The following is a 21,835-nucleotide window of genomic DNA, read 5'->3' as shown; positions in this document are numbered from 1 at the left end:
TGAAGACCAAAGGCTTTAGTTCTTCCCATAAAACAATGCATGTCTCATGAACAATGCCACATATTGTTGATTTGCCAACCTTGAATTCATAGTGGAGACTTCCGAAAGAATTGCCTGTAGCTAGGTACCTTAAACAAAATGTAAATAATACATTAGTATTCATTTCACTGTTTTTCAGTGCAATACATAAAGAGAAGGTGGCGAAGCATGCTGGATGCCTTCAAAAAATAAAATCGACACCTCAGAGAAGTGAAGAGTGGCTCGGGGGCAACAACTAGAGTACCCTATATGTATGCTGGTGACCTAGATTTTCTGAAACCAGTCATAGAGATGAGAGAGTAAGGCCCTGTACACACGATCGAACATGTCTGCTGTAACTGGTCCGCGGACCAGTTTCAGCGGACTGATCTGACCGTGTGTACAGCCTAGCAGACAGGTTTTTCCAGCAGACAAGTTTTAAAGCATGCTTTAAAACTTGTCGGCTGGAAACCCGTCCGTCCGACATGTCCGCTGGTTAGTCCAAGAAAGGTCACTCCCTTTTATTAGCAACATCATCACACAGCTAACAATGATTGGCCTTCACAAAAAACGCAGCTCTAAACATAATTTCTTCAAATTCGCAGCTGATCCGCAGATAAAACGCAGTGGACATGCTGAACACCTGATAGAGAAATTCGCAAAGACAACGGAGCTCAAAAACGCAACGCACTAGTGTGAATCCGGCCTAAAGATTGGTTGACCACAGAATAAACGTAGGTCTAAAGAGGGTCTGCACTTTATCTATGGGCTCCTTCAGGCCAGCAATTACACTCTAAGCCATTGCAAAAGCTATTGTGACCAATAAGTAATGGCCATATAAACAAACTTTACAGGAGCTAAAATTGGCTGTTGACTTTGTCAAAGAAGCTTTGATCAGCATGATAAAGAGATACACAGGGGGAAATGCTGTCTTCTATCAGCACACAAATATTTTTTTTGCTGAAGCCCTGGTCAACTGATTCAACCTCAAAATTGAAATGATCCAAGTTCACATGACAGTAAAAAACATCATTATCAGCAAGCTGGGTGCAGCAATTTCTGAAGTTATTGGAGGTTGTTCCAGCTTGCGCTCTACAGATGGACGGCCCAGGCATGAGAGGGTGGAAAATGACAAAAAGCTGGAGTCTGAACTATACAGTGACATCAATATCTTATTGTATCAGAAGAGACTTCAGAAGGGTTTGGAGGAATACCCAGTATTGACTTCTGAAGTTGGGAAGGTAGAAGAGTCAGTCACCCCTTAACAACAGGGAGATATTTTGAAGAAGAACCTGTCCAGCTTTGTTTTTAAGCTGCTGGCTTCCTGAAGATGCTCTGTATGGGGCGAGATGCGCTGAGATAGGGATGCAGATGTCTATGTGACTTCCGGTGATATCACTTCCAGGTGTGGAACAGCAATGACTCCTGTATGCATATATATAGCTGGACTTACTGAGTGCTGTTTCTGGCACTTTTATGTGTAAGTGCATTAAAGCATTTGTTACCCCAGCATTACATATTTATGATATGTGCCTGATGTATCATGTACTTGTATGAAAAATGATCCTGTTCTTTGTATTGCTTCCTTTGTGTGAAATTCCTGGTCTTTCTGTCAGACCCTCTACTTTCTTATTAAAAACTGAACACACTAAGCAGAAGAACACATCGTGGTCAGTTCTCTAGATGTGCTGGGAACTCAGCCTGCTCTCATCCAATAATCAGACTTGTCCTTGAACCCCTCCTACAGAGCCTTTCACTGGGAAGATACATGTGTTACTGTTTCTCCTGCCACTGGCTCTTATGCAGCTGAAAACAGAGAGAACAGAGGTAATGTGATCACTTAAAAAAGGGAAAAAAAAGGTATTTATATATTTTTTTATATCTAAACACAAATGTTTTGCTTTTTCATTTCAATTTTAAACTGAATAGGTTGTTTTACACGGTAATCATTTACAATCACTTTAACTATAGGTTAAATAATAACCTATAGTTAAAGTGATTGTAAAACATTTTTTTTAATACATTTTGGTGCGCCATGATGTGCTTTTTGCGGATCTCTCTCACTTTAGCATAGGGTCAGCATTTCCTGGTGAGTTTTTATTTCATAAGGGGGAACTGTTCATTAAGCATGTGTACCGTTAAAAAGCACTATAAGATATTGGGACCATAGGCATGCCCACGGGGTGTGCCGGGTGTGCCCAGGCACACCCTAATCATCCCTGTGCTCTGTCTGTGTTTCACATTTGCTAGTGCTGACTGCCTGGAGTGCCTGCAACATCTGTCCTGTCCCTGTGTAACTCAGTCACCACCACTGGGGTTGGGTCCCGCCGGCAAAAACAGCTGTGCTACGACTGGGAGGTGATTGTGCAGGGAACTAGGACCACAGCCGCAGAGTAATCCAGCCACATTTGCCAATGCAGCTTCTATGGTTCCGGCTGTAGGTCCCTTAGGCGCGGACGGAGTGATCTACATCTGCACTCCTCCCCCCCTCCGGCCTCTCTCTCCCTTAAAAGCAGCGGACTAGCGGAGCCTGGAGAGTGGCAGACGATTGGCTGCAGCCTGCTAGATCGAGGTGAGCACTGCAGTGAGTGAGACAGCACTGAGCAGGGCAGGCAATGGGCAAACGATGCACCAAAAAAAAAAAAAGCCAACCAATTCACATGAAACTTACCTTGGCTCTCTCTCTATATATATATTCTGTAACTATATATATATATATATATATATATATATATATATATATTGTGAGGGATTAGCTCGTGGGGATCACCTTTTCTGAAATCACAGTCTGTAAGCAGGCACTTTCTTTTAAGTCTGGCGGATGCCAGATTTTATTTATAAACGGTTTGCAGATTAAAATAAACAAAACAATAAATTAAATCCTTGCCGTCCGGCGCTTAACTAAACAAACAGGATCTCCTCTCTATACAGTGTGGGGCTAGTCCCTGACACCCACAAAACATGTAGTAAAGCAAACCTTTTTTTAGTCCAGCACTCAGCACTCCCCTCACTCAGGTCCCTTCCTGAGTTTCAAGCCAGAGCCCTGTTGTGCTCTCTTCCTGGACATTTAAAGTCCAGCTGATTGTGGACTCCAGTGGACCCAAACATCCGGACCGGAACCCTAGCCAGGCCCAGAGGCTGTAAAACCCGGAATGGATTCCGGTTCAGTCTCTCATGATAGAACGTATGCGAGGTGAAATGTACCTATGATCATGTATCGCACCTCGCATAGCGTCACAATATATATATATACATATATATTTATATTCTGTAAAACATATATATATATATATATGTTTATATATATATATATATATATATATATATATATATATATATATAATATATATATATTATATGTGTTTGAGCTTTGGTTGCAATAAGCTGCGCACACCTATGCTTGGGACTACTGTATTTTGCACACATACATGTTTTTTTCCGAGTAGACATTTGTCATGGACTTTATGTGTATGGTGCACAAGGGAAAATAACAGACGCAGTTTTGTTTTCATATTTTTATTTTATTTATTATTGTTAATTCCTTTATATACTTTCCATAGCGTGTTCATAAATGCTGGTATACAAATGCCAGGTTACTGCTACAGATATTGGTGTCAATAATGCAGTCCAGTCAATTGTCTCCAATCTTGTGCACGTCCTCCAGTAAGACCCCAGCATATTCCAAAGTTTCCTCCACAAAATCAACACCTCAAGTCCAGTTATCTATTTTGTTTCTTGAAGGCGCTGTAAGTAGTCATTCCTTAGCATTAGGAATACGCTTTATGTTGGAGTCGAATATGAGTTCGACTCGAACATTGGCTGTTCGCCCGTTCACCAAACAATTAGGGGTGTTCGCGGCAAATTCGAAAAGCCGATTAATGTGCAAGTTATTGTCATAAAAAGTGTTTGGGGACCTGGGTCCTGCCCCAGTGGACATGTATCAATGAAAAAAAAAGTTTAAAAAACTGAAGTTTTTTTGGGAGCAGTGATTTTAATAATGCTTAAAGTGAAACAATACAAGTGAAATATTACTTAAAATTTGTACCTGGGGGAGTCTATAGTATGCCTGTAAAGTAGAGCATGTTTCCCGTGCTTAGAAAAGTCTCTGCACAAAATTAAATTTCTAAAGGAAAGAAAAGTCTATAATGAATTGTCGGGTCCCGGCAATACAGATAAAATTAATTGAAAAAAAAAAAACAGCATGGGTTCCCTCTTACTTACTCTTACTTACCCAAATTCCAAATCAGGCCCTTCAGGTCTGGTATGGATAACATTTAACAAAGGGGAACCCCAGATGCTGGCCCCCCCTATGTGAATTGGTAACAGGGTACATTGAACCCCTACCATTTCACAAAAACAGTGTCAAAATGTTAAAAACCACAGGAGACAGTTTGGAAAGTGGTTCAGGAGGTTCAGGAGGGGGCCGTTCTCTCGCCCCCTCTTTTCCTGAGGCCTGCCAGGTTGCGTGCTTGGATAAGAGTCTGGTATGGATTTTTGGGGGGAACCCCACGCCATTTTTTTTTAAATGGTGCAGGGTTCCCCTTAATATCCATACCAGACCTGAAGGGCCTGAAATGGAATTTGTGAGGACCCCTACGCATTTTTTTAAAATGTTGGTGCGGTATTACCCTTAATATTCATACCAGACCCAAAGGACCTGGTAATGGACTAAGGGGGGGGAAACCATGTTGTTGTTTTTTTCAATTACTTTTATCTGTATTGCCGAGACCCGCAAGTAGTTTTAAATGAAATTTTTCCTTTAGAAATGTCATTTTGTGCAGGGATTTTTCTTAGAATGGGAAACATGCGCTACTTTACAGGCATACTATAGACACCCCCAGGAACGAAATTTAAAGGAATATTTCACTTTTATTGTTTCACTTTAAGCATTATAAAAATCACGGCTCCCGAAAAAACGGCCGTTTTTGAAACTTTTTTTTGCATTGATACATGTTCCCTGGGGCAGGACCCGAGTCCCCAAACCCCTTTTATGACAATAACTCGCATATTAGCTTTTAAAATTAGCACTTTTGATTTTTCATGTTTGTGTCCCATAGACTTTAATGGTGTTCGAACACATTTTTTGCCTGTTCGCATGTTCTGCTGCGAACCGAACCAGGGGGGTGTTTGGCTCATCCCTACTCATTGTTAAAAAAAGTATTTAGCCTTTTAAAGGTAGACTCTGTTTTCTTTGGAATTGCTACTGTGCTGCACTGATGGAGCATGCAGCATTTGTAGATGGCTGCTGCATATCAACATAAAAAGCTTTGTCCAAGGCAGCAGAAATGTGGTCTGGCTAAAATGAAATGAAATCTGATGTCAGTCACAGGAGAGCAGTGATGTGACCTCCCAACTGTTCATAGAAACGATGACTGCTCATCTCCACAGGAAAAAAGATCCCTTCTCAATAAAAAAGGCAAACTATGCTTTCATTTCATGAAGCACAGGAATGACTAAAGATAAATATATATATATATATATATATATATATATATATATATATATATATATATATATATATATATATATATATATATATAATCTTGAAACAGAAATCCTATAGTACAACAAATTCTGTTTAACAGATATTTTTCTGATTCTGACATTGCTGTTTCTGTTTGGTACATATTCTAGAGTACTGAAAACATTTATTAATTAATTCTGTAGTCTATAAAATTATTACGCCATTAAAACCACCTACTTTTACATACCGGTAATTGGAAATAGACCTGCAAGGTGTTTAATCAATATGGCCGTATTAAGCTTCAGCATTCTAACATGCCTTAAGAATACTGCTTGTGACGTTTGGTTACATTGACAAACCAGCAGTACATCGCAGCAGTAGGAAATTACTAACGAGAAAGCTTCAAACACTGTAATATCATTCAGCACTAGAAACAGCAGGGTTCTGTGAAATGCTTTGTTGAAAGTAAAAATCAAAACTTTCAAGAATTAGTGAACAGCTTACACAATGAAGACAATTTTCACTTGCCTCCTGCTGGCTATTTAACGCAGTATTCAATAAACCACATCAATCTGTAAAAGGTCAAAAACACCAAATACAACTTTCTGTGGTCATAGGAGGAGGAAAAACAGGCAGAGACTGAGACAAGTGGTTTGGGAGTGGGGTTGACATTTGTAAATTTCTGATTTATACACAATTTAAAGTTTACATAAAAGCAAACTTTTTTTTGGATAGAGTAGAGAAGGGTTAAAACCCTGTCAGGTTATTTCCTGCTTTAGTCTGAAGCCCTGTACACACGGCCCAGAATCTCATCAGGAAAGAAACATTGTTTTTCCTGACGAGCAAGGTCTTGGCAAGATTCTCTTGCTGGCCAAGTGTACACACACTTCATTCGAAAGAACTGCCATTCTTTTGAATGGCACGAACGTGGTGATGTCATCGACTACGACAAGCATGCGCTTGTCACATTCGATGCCGTCGCCGCCATCTTGCTTCACCCTACCTATGCCTTGGAAGTCATTTAGAGCATGCACAGGTTTCCATGGAGAGGTAAGTATACATACGCTCGGGTTTCTCGGCAGGAAAACACTGCCGAGAATCTTACAACGAGAAAATAGAGAGCAGGTTCTCTATTTTTCTCGTCTAGATTCTGGGCAGTTTTCTTGACGAGAAGCCTCCAAGCCTCGTACACACGCACGGTTTACCCGGCAAGAAAGCTCTGCCAGCAGTTTTCTTGCTGGTTCTTGCTGAGAAAACCATGTGTGTGTACGAGGCTTTAGTGTAAAAAGTGCTTGATCTTCTGTTTTTAATATCCAGTAGCAAGAAACCAGTTTACCAAGCTGACTAGCTTTGGTGAGGCTGCTTTCATATGGTGCATATCTTGTTAGAATGGAATGAAACAGCCACCATGTTTTAGTGGTGTATGGACTCCCCCTTTATCAGGATGTATAACCTCAGTAAGACTGGACTCAATATAATGTTATTTTGGTTCCTGGGTCCTCTTTTCCCAGGAACTCTGCTATGCGCACCGGGCCCCTTCGGGGTAATACCGCGCTATATTAAGATACCTCTCAACTTAACTCATAATGATTGTGGCACTTGTACTGAACTGTCAGAAAATGTCAGCAGCATGCTGCACATAAATGAATGTTTTCATTTTGTCTGTGTCCCGTTGGGGATATTTTCCTTTAACAGGGTGTCCTGGAGATGCAACGGGAAGTGAGAGGGAATCTTTCCACAGTGAGGGAATTCCCCATTAAAAGAGTTACCCTCATCTTTTGTTCCAATAACTTCCAATAACATTTTTGTATTACTTGTAAGTTTTTGTATCAGTGACAATGGTCTCCAGGGAAAATTGGGAGAGTCAATCTTCCCAGTGGGGACTCAGACAGCAATAAAACTTGACATGAGGTCTAACTTTCACCAATTTATTCAAAATGTAAAAATAAAATTCCTATTGTATGTACTTTAATGCAATCTGTCTTGAACCAAAGTAAATCTGCGTTTGGGATTTTATTGGGTAAGGTTCTAAAAAACTATAGGAGACTCACTACCAAGGTCATGTAAACAGATAAAGGGAAGACCACAATTTTGATGTTGACACTAAGGCCGCGTACAGACGAGCATACATGTACGATGAAACCGGTCCGCCGGACCGTTTTCACCGTACATGTCTGCCCGGGGATTTCTGTATGGCGGCTGTACTCACCATCATACAGAAATCCGCGCGTAAACAATATGCAGGGCGTGTCCGCGCCGTCGCCGCGATGATGACGCGGCGACGTGGGCGGCCCTGCCAGTTAAATGCTTCCACGCATGCGTCAAAGTCATTCAACGCATGCGAGGGATGGCGGGCGCTTGGACATGTAAGGTAGGTCTGTACAGACGACTGAACATGTCCGAGCGGGCAGGATTTCAGCGGGCTGTTTTAAAACAAGTCCAGAAATGTCCTGGGAAAAGGCCCGGCAGGCAAATGTTTGCTGGAATCCTGCCCGCTCGGGCCTATACACGACCGAACATGTCTGCTGAAACTGGTCCGCGGACCAGTTTCAGCAGACATGTTCGGGCGTCTGTACGGGGCCTAAGTGGGTCAGTTACATGAGCAGGAGAGCTCTGGGAGCTTTATTTGCAAATTGTGTACCTTTACCGTGGTTGCAATAGTTTTTTAGAAATTGAGAGTTGGCTACAGATTGTGTCAGGCAGGAAACTTGGAATATTATTACAATACATAACGTATTTGAGCAGTTCTATATGTTCCACCAGTTGTTTAACTAAATTGGTGTTGAACCAACAATACAATCAGCAACTGGTCCTAACTGCCAAGGTCAGTTTCAGATTTTCGTTTTTGGTTCTGTAAATGCAATCGTTTTGGCTAACTTCACCACAAGATTCCTGTTTTTTGTTTTTCTAACTTTTAATTTGTATTATTCTTGCCTTTCAGAGTTAGGATTTTAGACCCAATGGGGCAGATTTACTAAAACTGGGGCACTTAGAATCTGGTGCAGCTGTGCATGTTTGTCAATCAGCTTCTAACTTTCGCTTGGCAATAAAGCCTGAATGCTAATTTGTTTCTATTCAGAGTTTCACCATATTTTGCACTCTCCAGGTTTAGTAAATAACCCTTAGGCCTCATGCACACTGGACATTAAAATAACATTATAAAAATGCCATTAGCTTTTCAGTGAGTTTTTCAACGATTTTGTAATAGCGTAATTATTTTTCAGTGGATCAAACATGTTAAAAAAAACGCTGGTGAGCAAAGTTTTGTGGATTTACACTTCATAAACATCAATATATGAAAAAACAAAATCATTTAAAAGTCCATGATTTCTGTGATGTAAAGCATAACACCTTCACTATATGCAGTAATCTTTGCAGTTGCACCCGATGTGTGTGGGGTTAATTTCCTACTCAACAGAAGGACATGGCCTCTTTAACTAAAAAGAAGGTCAGAATGAGCTTTGTTTGTGGGTCTTTAAACTTGCTTGGATATTATCTGGAGATGGAACAGTGTAGCCTTCCATACAACAACCTCTCTCCACCAAGATATACCATTAAAATCTGATATAAAAGTGTGCCATAGCGTAAAAAGGTTTATTTATAAAAAAAACACATATTCCAATTGTCTGCTTAGGTTTAAAAGTGCTTTTTCCCGTCACTGAGGACACTAGCATGTAGTACTTGGCAGGGATTGTCAGCCACCGTGTGCTCGTGGGTCGGCGTGCGTTCCACCGCCTTAGTACATTGAACCGGAAGTTCGGGACCCAGAATGCGCCTCCAGGCTCTGCCCCTCCAACACTCACTGGAGCACTGGGCTGGGTAGGAAGCAGCTGGCTCAGTCTCCCAGCAGCACAGCTGATAGGCTGAGCCAGCTGCTAGTCCAGGCATGTGGGTGTATTCCAACTGTAAAGTCGGGGTCTTTCCCCAGCCTGGACCACCTGAGTGATGTCAGCTGACAGCGGGCTTTAACAGGTTACAGAGGTGCAGAACAAACTGCACTCCTGTGATCCATAGGAGCAGTATAGTCAAAAAAAGCTTTGGCCATATTTCTCCTTTAACAGCACAGTGTTCAGAGCAGCATGTCTTTAGACTAGTGTCAGTGAACCACCAAGTAAGACATCTATTCCACGTAGCTGTCTGATATAGGGGGGTTACATTTCTAAAGAAGTACATGTTTAATTTCTTAGTGGACCTGAATGCATTTGTCAGGGTACTAGTTCCACCGCTGACAGATTCCCGCACATGCGCGGTAGAATGGCACTTCGGCGCATACCTGTGCGCAATTTGCATGCGCGGTACAGCGGCGCGCCGTGTGCGTGGACGCGCTCACGGGTGGGCACGCGGCAGCCCTGGGGCCAATCAGAGGCCAGATGCTACTATTTAAGCCAGCAACTTTCCCTGAACAGGTTGCTGGTTTGTCATCAGCTTAAGTGAGTTTTCCTGTTACCATACCTCCTTGTTTTGACCCGGACTTCCTGACCACTCTCCTCTCACCCGGAACTTCTGACCTTTTGGCTAACGAACCTTGGATTGCTGCTGTCTCCTGCCCTTTGACCCGGCTTGTACCTACGGACTTTCTCTGCCTTCTCCAGCCCTTGACCGTCGGCTTGTGACCCGGACTTGTCTTTTGCTCCTGCCTGTATCTCCTGGACCTCCTGTCAGTAGCTGCCTGATCTCCAGTTGTCTTCAGTCTTCCATGTCTACCCAGCTACCTTCAACGCACCAAGTCTGTTATCCTGCTTCCGGCACCGGTGCCTCCTTGTGCCTTCTCTTCTCTGTCTCAACTCCAGAGGGCGGACTGCGCAGGGTCGCAAAGGTGAGCCGTCCTCAGCATCTTGGTCTCGGTGAGTACGGTTCCTGATAGCATTTTGATGATCAAATAATATGCAAAGGAAACATCTAACTTTTTCTTTTGCAGATTAGCTGTTCAAAGTAGATACAAGTTCACTTGTCTAAATGAACAAAACACGCATTTTATAAAAAGAAACCCCAATACTTTTATTTTGACTAAAGAAACCATTCTAAAGCTGCATCACCTAAAGGATAAGTTCACTTTTTTAAAAAGAAGTTGTACATTTTTTTGCAGCTTAAAAAATGTGCATCGCTGGTGCCATGCAGGTCTCCTGCAGACCTGTCAGTGTATCCGTGTGCCTGTACATCCCATACGGGCAAGCAGATACACTAACCGCTCCACAGCTCTGTGGTAGGTCATTGAGAACTACAAGCCCGTACTTGTTGTTCATTCATTCACGAGTATTTGGATGTTCAAAGAACGAATATTGCATATGGTCACCTAATTCAAAGACATCGCACATACATCTCCATTGTGTGAAAGATGGGGAGGAAACATCAAGGCAAAACGACGTTGTCTATTTTAATCTATCTGTAGGGTACATATTCAGTCTTTTTGTTTTATTAAACTTGTTGTGTGTTTTTTCTACTTAATAAATCTTTGAATCAATTATAGTGTCCAATTTTGGCCCTCTTGGGAGCACTACTATATTCTCTCTTTCTTGCCTTATACTGTATGTTGTGCTCTTTCCTGCAATGACGGAATGTTGCTTTCTCCATTACAATATTGATCAAGGCTGCTAACTATAAGGCCCCGTACACACGACCGAGGAACTCGACGGGCGAAACACATCGTTTTGCTCGTCGAGTTCCTTGTTAGGCTGTCGAGGAACTCGATGTGCCAATTTTCTCCATTCCCGTCGAGGAAAAAGAGAACATGCTTTTTTTTTGGCTCGTTGAGTTCCTCGACAGTTTCCTCATCGAAAAATGTACACACGACCGGTTTCATTGGCAAAAAAAAACAGCAAGTTTCTTGCTGGTTTTTGCCGAGAAACTTGGTCGTGTGTACGAGGTCTATGGCTAACCGGGGAAAATTTTCCAGCACACTTACCAGCTAGCCTACAAAAAAAAAGAAAAAAAAAAAAAAAAGGCACAAATTGACCCTATCAATTTAAGTTAAAAACAGAGGGCCAGATCCACGAAAGAATTACACCGGTGTATCTCTTGATACTCCGCATAATTTCAAATTTTACGCGTCGTATCTTTGTTTTGTATCTACAAAACAAGATACAACGGCATCTCGGGTCGATCCGACAGGCGTCCGTCTTAGTACGCCATCGGATCTTAGGTGCATTTTTTCCGCCGGCCGCTAGGTGGCGTTTCCGTCCAATTCTGCGTCGAGTATGCAAATTAGCTAGTTACGCTACGCCCGGTGGATTAATGCGCCGATGTACGTGGATCTACCCCAGAGGGTTTATTTGCACACATTTGCAAAATTACAGTATGTAAAAGGCACAGTGCCTCCCCCAAGGCTCCTCTGTATACTGTGGTCCAAACTCCATAGTTTTAAGAGTCTCTACGTTGGATCACATTGCAAAGAAATTGGTAAATAAAGGAAAGGTATGCCTGGAGGGAGCCCACTCCTCCTTAAAGGCACAGGGACACACTGGATGCCCAGGAAGAGCACAATGGCAGCTGAAAGCATCCGAAGTGTTCCCACACCAAATATTGCAGACAAGCTCTACAGACAAGTGGCAACCACTTAGCCTATACAGTAAGGTGCACATGAAAGGGCTTTGCACATCACAAACAATAGACAAGTATAAGGCACCTGTGGGCCGGTTAGAAGCACAAAGCACATGTGAGTGTGCTATATGTATATAAACCCTAACAAATAACTTATCTTATTTCCTCTCTTTGGTCCATAAAATGTATACAGTTGAAAGTATTGTGTCATATCTGTTAGACAAGTGTAAAGAAATACCTAAAAAAAAAATGGATGGAGTACAGCGCTCAGGGTGTTTGCACAAAACAATCAACGGAGGGTTAAAAGTTAAAAATACAAATAATAATAGGATTAAATAAATGATCAATTAGATTAAGATTAAAATCACAAACCACATTGGAGATATATGGTATAAATGTTCAAGAGTCCATGAAAGGATCAGTCCCAGCAGGGTGCCGAAAAGGCTATAGTTGATGACAGTGATGAACCAATGTAGATGAAGGCAGTAGATCAGGGCTGCTATCCAGGAGCGAAGCCAGCTCAGTATATGCAGGAGAAAAACAAGAGAGAAGAGCGCCTCTGAGTATACTGCTTTTAATTATAAAACATAAAAATATCCAGCACTTACATCATAGTATTATGGTGCAGTCGTGGGAGCTGGTGTGCGTCTGTGGCTGACAGCCAGCAAGGCATGAGAACTGGGCGGCCGGAGGGAGCCGGGGAGGGACGGCTAAATCCTTGTTGTTATGCCGCTGCTAGACAGTGAGTTCATCAGCTGATGCGTGACGTCAGCTCGGACGGAGGCTGAGGAGGACCACAACGCGTTTCAGAGCATGCGCACGGAAACGACCAGCGCGCTCCTTTTTCAAGTGTAATGGGATAGAAGACGGGACTCACATTATAACCAATCATGTGATCAATGCCGACCAATGGGAGTGCAGGGACAACGAGCGAATGAGGATAAGTGGAGTTGCTTTGTTTAAACAAAAAACGGGGCAGAGATACGTGGGCTAAAAAATATATATAAAATATAAAAGGGGTGAATTTAACTATAATAAAATATATAAAAAAAGATATGTATAAAAAGGTCTGTATCTATGTGTATATAAAGAAAGCACAGTTGACAAATAAAGGCAACGTGTTGCGGACATTGGACACTAGGGGGCCCCCAGAGCAAAAATATCTGGAAGGCACCTCAATTTAAATCTATTATGGTGAGAATGCCTATAAAAAGCATTAATAAGGAAAGTAGCAATATTACACCAATATTAATATTGCTACTTTCCTTATTAATGCTTTTTATAGGCATTCTCACCATAATAGATTTAAATTGAGGTGCCTTCCAGATATTTTTGCTCTGGGGGCCCCCTAGTGAACCTCCCCGGCTCCCTCCGGCCGCCCAGTTCTCATGCCTTGCTGGCTGTCAGCCACAGACGCACACCAGCTCCCACGACTGCACCATAATACTATGATGTAAGTGCTGGATATTTTTATGTTTTATAATTAAAAGCAGTATACTCAGAGGCGCTCTTCTCTCTTGTAAAGAAATACCTGCTGATTCTGCCAAAAACCTAGTACTGTCCTGGTTACTCTGCAGCGTCATCTTAAAAAGGAGGTGGAGGAGTAGGAAAAGGGAAAATGTTCTCTAGTCCTAACACTTTCGGTCCTAAGGTAGCAATGCGCTGGAAATAGTATGGTTAGTGAGTATGGTCACCCTGGGAATAGAAGTATAATACTGGCAGCATCAAAAGGTGAAATGAAAGGAAAAAAATACTGCAGAAAAAGAAAAAAAATGCAACCACCACATCAAAGGACTGGTGATTGGAATATACTGTATAAATTTTTGTACTAGGTACAACTTAAAATGATAATTTGAAAATGTTCTTGTTTTTTCCCCCTATTCTGACAACATCTAGACATACTGTATGTGGCTGAATTTAGCAAGAGCACTTCAGGAGGGTGGCAAGGGTGAAGCATTAGAAATATAGATTATTTGTTAGAGGGCTGACCAAATCTTTATGTGGAAATATAGAACAGTTGATTTTCAAAATTGAATTTGAAGAATATTAGAAAATATGCGGTTAAGATTTTTGGAAGCCCAGCGTACAGCTTAACTGAATGCTGTAATTGTAACTAATGCCAGGAAATAAGTAAATGATGCCCATTTTACTGGAATTCTGTGAAATTAAGCTCATACCACATTTGTAGTTGATAATGTATAATAATTAAAACTTTACTGAAAATGTTTTCCACCAGTCTCTTATTGCACAGTGCAGTAATTTCCCTCTTACCTGCCACCAGTGCAATTAGTAAAAAATAGGAAAACCAATGATTAATGACTGCACTGTGTACAGCTGGTCAAACATTGCCTGATATTTGGAAGTGATATGACCATGATATCCATCAGCTGTGGCAGTCGAGATGGTTAGGGTTTTTATTATAATGTATATCAATATATTGTAAATTAAAGAGTCTCTAAGTTATGGGAATCATTCTGTACAGCCTTGTGATTGACTTGTCATTGTCAATGTACCATTTATTATTCAGTTGAGTCATTCAAAATTTTGAATGTATAAATTAGGTAGATAAAATCCTTACATTAAGGATATTACTATGTGTACATTGTGGAAGGAAGCTGAATATTAAATGGGTACATCTCTTTGACCTGTTATGGCTTATTTATACTGAGTTTATGATAAAACACTGGTCAAATCTACATTCTAAACTGCACCATAAACTGGCACAAATTTAGTAGAAAATACATGTCCAAACCAGCTAACCCTCCATATGCTTTCATTGGAGATAGATCCGGGGTGTCTGATCTGTAGTCACGTTTGAAACCACAAGTTCATTATTAGAGTAAGAATTTATATCAGGTAGGGTCAGAATTTTGAGTAAACAACATGGAAGCATGGATCCATCTTGCCTTGTATTAATGGTTCAGTCTGGTGGTGGTGGCGTAATGGTGTGAGGGATATGTTATTGGCACACTTTGGGCCTATTAGTACTAATTGAGCATTGTTTAAACACCGCAACCATGATGACCATGTCCATTCCTTTATGACTACAGTGTACCCATCTTCTGATTGCTACTTCCAGCAGGATAATGCACCATATTTCAAAGCTCAAATCATCTCAAACTGGTTTCTTGATCAGGACAATGAGCTCACTGTACTCCAATGGCATCCACAATCACCAGATCTCAATCCAATAGAGCACCTTTGGGATGTGGGATGTGGTTATCATGTCAATATGATCCAAAATCTCTGAGGAATGTTGCCCACACCTTCTTGAATCTATGCCATGGCAAATTAAGGTAGTTCTGAAGGCAAAAGGGGGTCCAACCTGGTACTATGGTACTAGCAAGGTGTACCTAATAACGTGGGCAGTAAGTGTAGACAAAACATCTTATCTTAGACGCTAAGCAAAGTTGGTTAGTTCATGTTTGGGAGACTATCTGGAAACACCCAGTGCTGTCTCATTGCAGGATTATACTAAAGTGTTAATATAGTTGATATTTCTATAACTTTATAGTTATTTGTTTTGTAATCTTAGTTTTTGTGGAGAGAGAATTTGTTTTTTTAGCCTTTTTTTGTTTTGTTTTAACAAGCAGATGTAGGAATTTTGGTTCCCTTTCTTAGCCATTTGTTTGAACATTAGTTACTATATTTGAATACGTTTAATTTGTTGGTTCAAATCAGACAGAACATTGCATCACTCAGAGAAATACAATTGTCATGTACCATTTTTGTTTTGGATAGGCTTGAGAAACATTAGAACGTTTGGCAAGTTTTTATTGCTGTCTGTTCCCTCATATGAGAGATTCCCCCTTTGCATCTTTTTGGACCTTAACTAAAGAACACTTTTTGTTTTTCCTCTTATTGTTACAATTGATGTATCATAATGATATGTTTATCAATTTTAAGAAATCTCATCATCAAATCTGTGCGGTGCTTTTATAAAATGTGCATATTATTTCTGAGGTATTATGGTAACCTAGGTACTAAAGTACTAATAAACTACCTTAGTGATGGTATGATATCGGAGTAATACCACTTCTTATTACTGAGTTAATTGAAGTTTTTGTTAATACCACTTCTTATTTGTAATCTGAGTTAATTGAAGTTTTTGTTAATACCACTTCTTATTTGTAATCTGAGTTAATTGAAGTTTTTGTTAATACCACTTCTTATTTGTAATCTGAGTTAATTGATGTTTTTGTTAAATTATCAGTACAAAGTAGGAAATATACCTATTGTGAATGTGATTGAAAATCAGCACAGGAATTAAAATAGCCCACAAAAGCTAGGTAGTCATGAATATCTCTACGTTATTTTCCTCCCAGAAGATCGACAATTCTAAAAGCTGAATAAAGTTTACTTTACAGACTCACTTTGGAATCAAAGGGGTTTTAGTTTTCTTGCCGATATCTGAGTCTAGGAGAGTCTTCTAGGTGTTTTGTGGTTCTAGATAAAGGATTTTATGTGTTTGCTCACTAAATTTAAGAATTGTTTAGGAAGTAGGGCAGGAATGGTTTGAAAGAGGTGAAGAGTTTTTTTGGCAGTGTGTCCATTCACACAATGTTGATTACTTACTGTATTCCATGCAGTGTAAGGGAGGGGGTAGGGCCACTGCAAGGGTGTTTTTCTTTTTTGTGCACAAAGTTGGGCTTTGACCAATATGTGCATTACACTTTACCAACACTGGCCAACTCATAAGTTTCAAATATGTAGGAAAACCAGGCAGGATTTTGTATCAAAAACAGGCAATCTGAAAAAAAAACTTATATTTTACTGTCTTATAAATATAAAATGAATGTCAAAGGGAAACCTCAGATTTAGCTACAGGATGGTGGTTTTGTCAGTTTTCCTGTCAATGCTCAGGAAACCCTCCACATAAATCAATACTTTAATGCAGTGCCTTGGTAAGGAGATACCATATCTTTTTACCTCTAGAGATGATAATGCAATATCAATCAAGATCTTTAGGTTTCAAAATGGCTGTATTAGTTTCCTTTTAAGCTCATTATTTCTGAACAATAAATACGTGTCCCCATTCTAACTGATATGAGCTATAAAATCCTATGAACTAGCATTGATTGCAGAATGTGAGCTTCTGCATTATGGGTTATTAGAGTTCTTCTTCAAGACCACATGACCAGGCTGAGCATTGTGTAGGAAATGGCATTCAGCATCTATTGCTCTTTTATATTACCATTTTCATGCTCTTACCCCCCTCTTCCTTATAGCCTTTAATTAAAACATACAGTATCAAAATACATATTGATTCAGGAGAAAGATGTTAAATGGAAAAGTGAAGTAAATTACAGGCTTCAGTTGCACACACTGGAAGGTAACATAAAATTCACATTGATTCCAGTTAAGTAGGTTCTTGCATGTATACAATATGCACTTATGCACAGTATATTTTAAATATACTTTAGAGGTCAGTAAGCAATAGACCTAAATAATGTTAGTTTTCTATATAAAGGTACTGTATACAGTGCCTTGCAGAAGTATTCACCCCTCTTGGCATTTTTCATGTTTTTTGCCTCACAACCTGGAATTAACATGGATTGTTTGAGGATTTGCATCATTTAATTTACAGAACATGCCACAACTTTGACATTTTTGTTTTTTATTGTGAAGCAAACAATAAATAGGACAAAATAACAGAAAAGGTCAATGTGCATAACTATTCACCCCCCTGAAGTCAATACTTTGTAGAGCCACCTTACACAGCTCCAAGTCGTTTTGGATAGGTCTCTATGAGCTTGCCACATCTTACCACTGGGATTTTTGCCCATTCCTACTTGCAAAACTGCTCCAGCTCCTTCAAATTGGATGGTGTGCGCTCCTGAACAGCAATCTTTAAGTCTGACCACATATTTTCTATTGGATTGAGGTCTGGGCTTTGACTAGGCCATTCCAACACATTTACGTTTTTCCCCTTAAACCACTTAAGTGTTGCTTTAGCAGTTTGTTTGGGGTCATTGTCCTGCTCAGGGGCGTAACTAGAAATCACAGGGCCCCATAGCAAAATGTTGTATGGGGCCCCCCCTCCAAAAAAATGAACTAATGCCATTGAACAACACATTACTACACTCATGTGGCACAGTACCCAAGCAACAGCTTACCGTATTTATCGGCGTATACCGCGCACTATTTTGCCCTGAAAATTAGGGCAAAATCGTGGGTGCGCGATATACGCCGATACCCGCTTTCCCGCCATGAGTTTGAATACTGCGCCCGCATATAGCGAGCGCAGTACACTCGTGAATCTTCGGCCAGTCTCGGCGCCTCTCGTACTGACGTCCTGACGTCCTGAGCGTACAGGACGTCAGTGCGAGAGGCGCCCGAGCCTGCCCGAAGATTCACGAGTGTACTGCGCTCGCTATATGCGGGCGCAGTATTCAAAGTCGTGGCGGGAAACGAGCGGGAGGACGCCTCCGAAGGACGCCGGACCCGCCGAAGATGGACACCGGACCCGCCGAAGATGGACACCGGACCCGCCGAAGATGGACACCGGACCCGCCGAAGATGGACGCCTGACCCGCCGAAGATGGACGCCCGACCCGCCGAAGACGGACGCCGGACCCGCCGAAGAGGACACCCGACGAGGCCGCAGAAGGACGCCGGACCCGACGAGGCCGCAGATGGACGCCGCGCAAGACATCAAAACTGTAAGTACAAAACAACAAAAAATCTTTTTTTCCCACAGGATTGGGGGCCACTTTGGGGGTGCGCGGTATACGCCAGAGCGCGTTATACCGCGATAAATACGGTATATTAATTTTGAACAGCAAAACAAAAATTTAAATAACCATATAATAAATAAAATGCAAAATTCAAAGTATTGTGTGCACTACTTTTACTCTTTTATACTCACGATTTGTAAAGGGCAAACAAGGCAAACAGGGGGGGGATTCTTCTGGGGCTGAAGTGGTTAAAATGACTAGGCTAGCATACTTCAGTAAATCCTGACAAATACTGTACATATGATTCACATAGTCTGAATGACACAGTATTTGAAATCTTCAATACGTTTGTAGAGAGATAAATGTATGACGTTTACCATTGCCACTATTGCTATTACTGCTGATTTTTTATTTTTTTTGCCATTTTTTCTACAAGGACAAAAATAAAAATTCTCACTCGAATACAGGGTTTTTCTCCCCCCACAGGACACCTTATGGATACATCAAACTGGCAATGTTAGCAATCTAATCACAATCCTGTAATTCTGTGAACAATTTCTTATTGTGAACAGTATTGCAGCTTTTATGTTCATTTAGGTCAACTGAAGATCAGTAAGGGCTCCACAGCACACTGAGTCACCTACCTTAGCAGCCTCAGCCTTAAGTTGGTGTGTGGTCACAGCAGGGCAGGCACTGGCAGTCAGAGGAGCCGAGGAGAGCCTGTGCGGCGGCCGAATTGTAATTCCCGCCGTGGTGCCTGCAGCGCCTATGATGGACGTCACACGTCCCGCGTCCCGCCATTGGCGCTGCAGACTCCAGAAGGCGGGGCAGCATCCAAGCACATTTTTAGCCCCGAGCGTCTGGGAGTCAGGACCATCTGATGCCGAAAGTGGCCGAAAGTGGCCCGAAAGTGGCCGAGTGCCGACAGCGCCAAGTACGGCACTCGGCCGTACTCGGCAACCTTCGGCATCAGATGGTCCTGACTCGGATGCGGCAAACACTCGGGGCCGGCTTACATTCTTCATCCTCACCGGGCCCCACTCGGCTGCGGGCCCCATAGCGCACGTGTGGGTCGCTATGGCGGTAGTTCCGCCACTGGTCCTGCTGGAAGGTGAACCTAGGTTCTAGCCTCAAATCACACACAGAGTGGTATAGGTTTTGGTCAAGAATATCCCTGTATTTAGCACCATCCATCTTTCCCTCAACTCTGACCAGTTTCCCAGTCTTGACTGCTGAAAAACATCCCCACAGCATGATGCTGGTGTTCTTTGGGTGATGTGATGTGTTAAGTTTGCGCCAGACATACTTTTTGGCCAACAAAGCAAATGCTAACATTTTTGTCTCACCAGACCAGAGCATCTTCCTAATACATTTTGTGAGTCTCCCACATGCCTTTTCGTAAACTCAAATTGTGACACTTTGTTTTTTGCTAAAATGAATGGCTTTCTTCTGGCCACTCTGCCATAAAGCCCAACTCTATGGAGCGTATAGCTTATTGTCGTCCTATGTACAGATACTCCAGTCTCTGCTTTGGAACTCTGCAGCTCCTCCAGGGTTACCTTAGGTCTCTGTGCTGCCTCTTTGATTAATGCCCTCCTTGCCCGGTCAGTGGGTTTTGGTGTGTGGCCGTCTCTTGCAGGTTTGCTGTTGTGCCATGTTCTTTCCATTTGATTATGATAGATTTGATGGTTCTCCTAGGGATCATGAAAGATTTTGATATTTTTTTAATACCTAACCCTGACTTGTACTTCTCAACATCATTGTCCCTTACTTGTTTGGAGAGTTCCTTGGTCTTCATGGCAGTGTTTGGTTTGTGGTGCCTTTTGCTTAGGTGTTGCAGCCTCTGGGGCCTTTGAAAAAGGTGTGTATATGTAATGACAGATCATGTGACACTTAAGATTGCACACTGGTTGACATAATTTCACTAATTATGTGACTTTCTAAAGGTAATTCGTTGCACCAGAGCTTTTTATGGGCTTCATAACAAAGGGGGTGAATACATACGTACATGCCAATTATGAGTTTTTTTATTTCTGAAAAATCGTTTTATGTATATATTTTTCTAATTTTACTTCACCCACTTAGACTATTGTGTTCTGATCCATCACATATAATTCAGATTAAAATGATGTTGGTAATCAGGTATTCTGGGAACATAAACTAATTAGCATACCCGGGAACTTTTGTAAGCTGACGTTTAGCTAAAAAAGATTTTTAGGTGTAATCAATATGAGGGGTGCCAAACTCAAACTCTAATAGATCACACTAATTCCCTGTACACACAATCGGTTCGTCTGATGAAAACGGTCCGATGGACCATTTTCATCGGACGAAGCGATTGTGTGTGGGCCCCACCGTTTTTTTTCACATCGGTGAAAAAAAATAGAACCTGTTTTAAAATTTTCTGATGGTTAAAGAAACCATAGAAAAAAATGATCATCTGTGGGGACGTCACCGCTTTGGACACAATCAATTTTTTTTACTGATGGTGTGTAGGCAAGACTGATGAAAGTCAGCTTCATCGGATATCTGATGAAAAAATCCATCGGTCCGTTTTCATCCGATGAACCGATTGTGTGTACGTGGCATAAGGCCCCTTTCACACTGAGGAGTTTTTCAGGCGTTACAGCGCTAAAAATAGCACTGCTATACAGCCTGAAAAACTCCTGCCCAGCCTTCTGGGAAGGGCAGGGAGAGAAAAAAATCTCCTGCAAGCAGTATCTTTGGAGCGGTGAGAGGAGCAGTATGTAGAGTAGCAACGTGCGGTATGCAGAGGCACATTGCGGGCGGTATTAACCCTATATTGGCCGCTAGCGGGGGTTAATACCGCACCGCCACCTCACGTAAACATACGGAAGCGCCACCTAGCGGCCAGCCTGAAAATGCAGCTTAAGATACGACGGTGTAAGACACTTACACCTGTCGGATCTTAGGGAAATCTATGCGTAACTGATTCTCTGAATCAGGCGCATAGATGCGACCTCCCGCACTCAGAGATCCGACGTCGTATGAGGATATACGCCGTCGTATCTTGTATCTGAATCTGGCCCAAAGTGTGCATTGACAGAAGCAGTTCAGCTGCATTGCCATATCATTGTTTAAGCACATTTTGTTTTATTTCCTTTTTTATACATCTGTT

The sequence above is a fragment of the Rana temporaria genome, chromosome 1 (assembly GCF_905171775.1).
Source record: "Rana temporaria chromosome 1, aRanTem1.1, whole genome shotgun sequence".
Taxonomy (NCBI): Eukaryota; Metazoa; Chordata; class Amphibia; order Anura; family Ranidae; genus Rana; species Rana temporaria.
The sequence above is the reverse complement of the archived record's forward strand: the minus strand, read 5'-3'. Positions refer to the sequence as shown.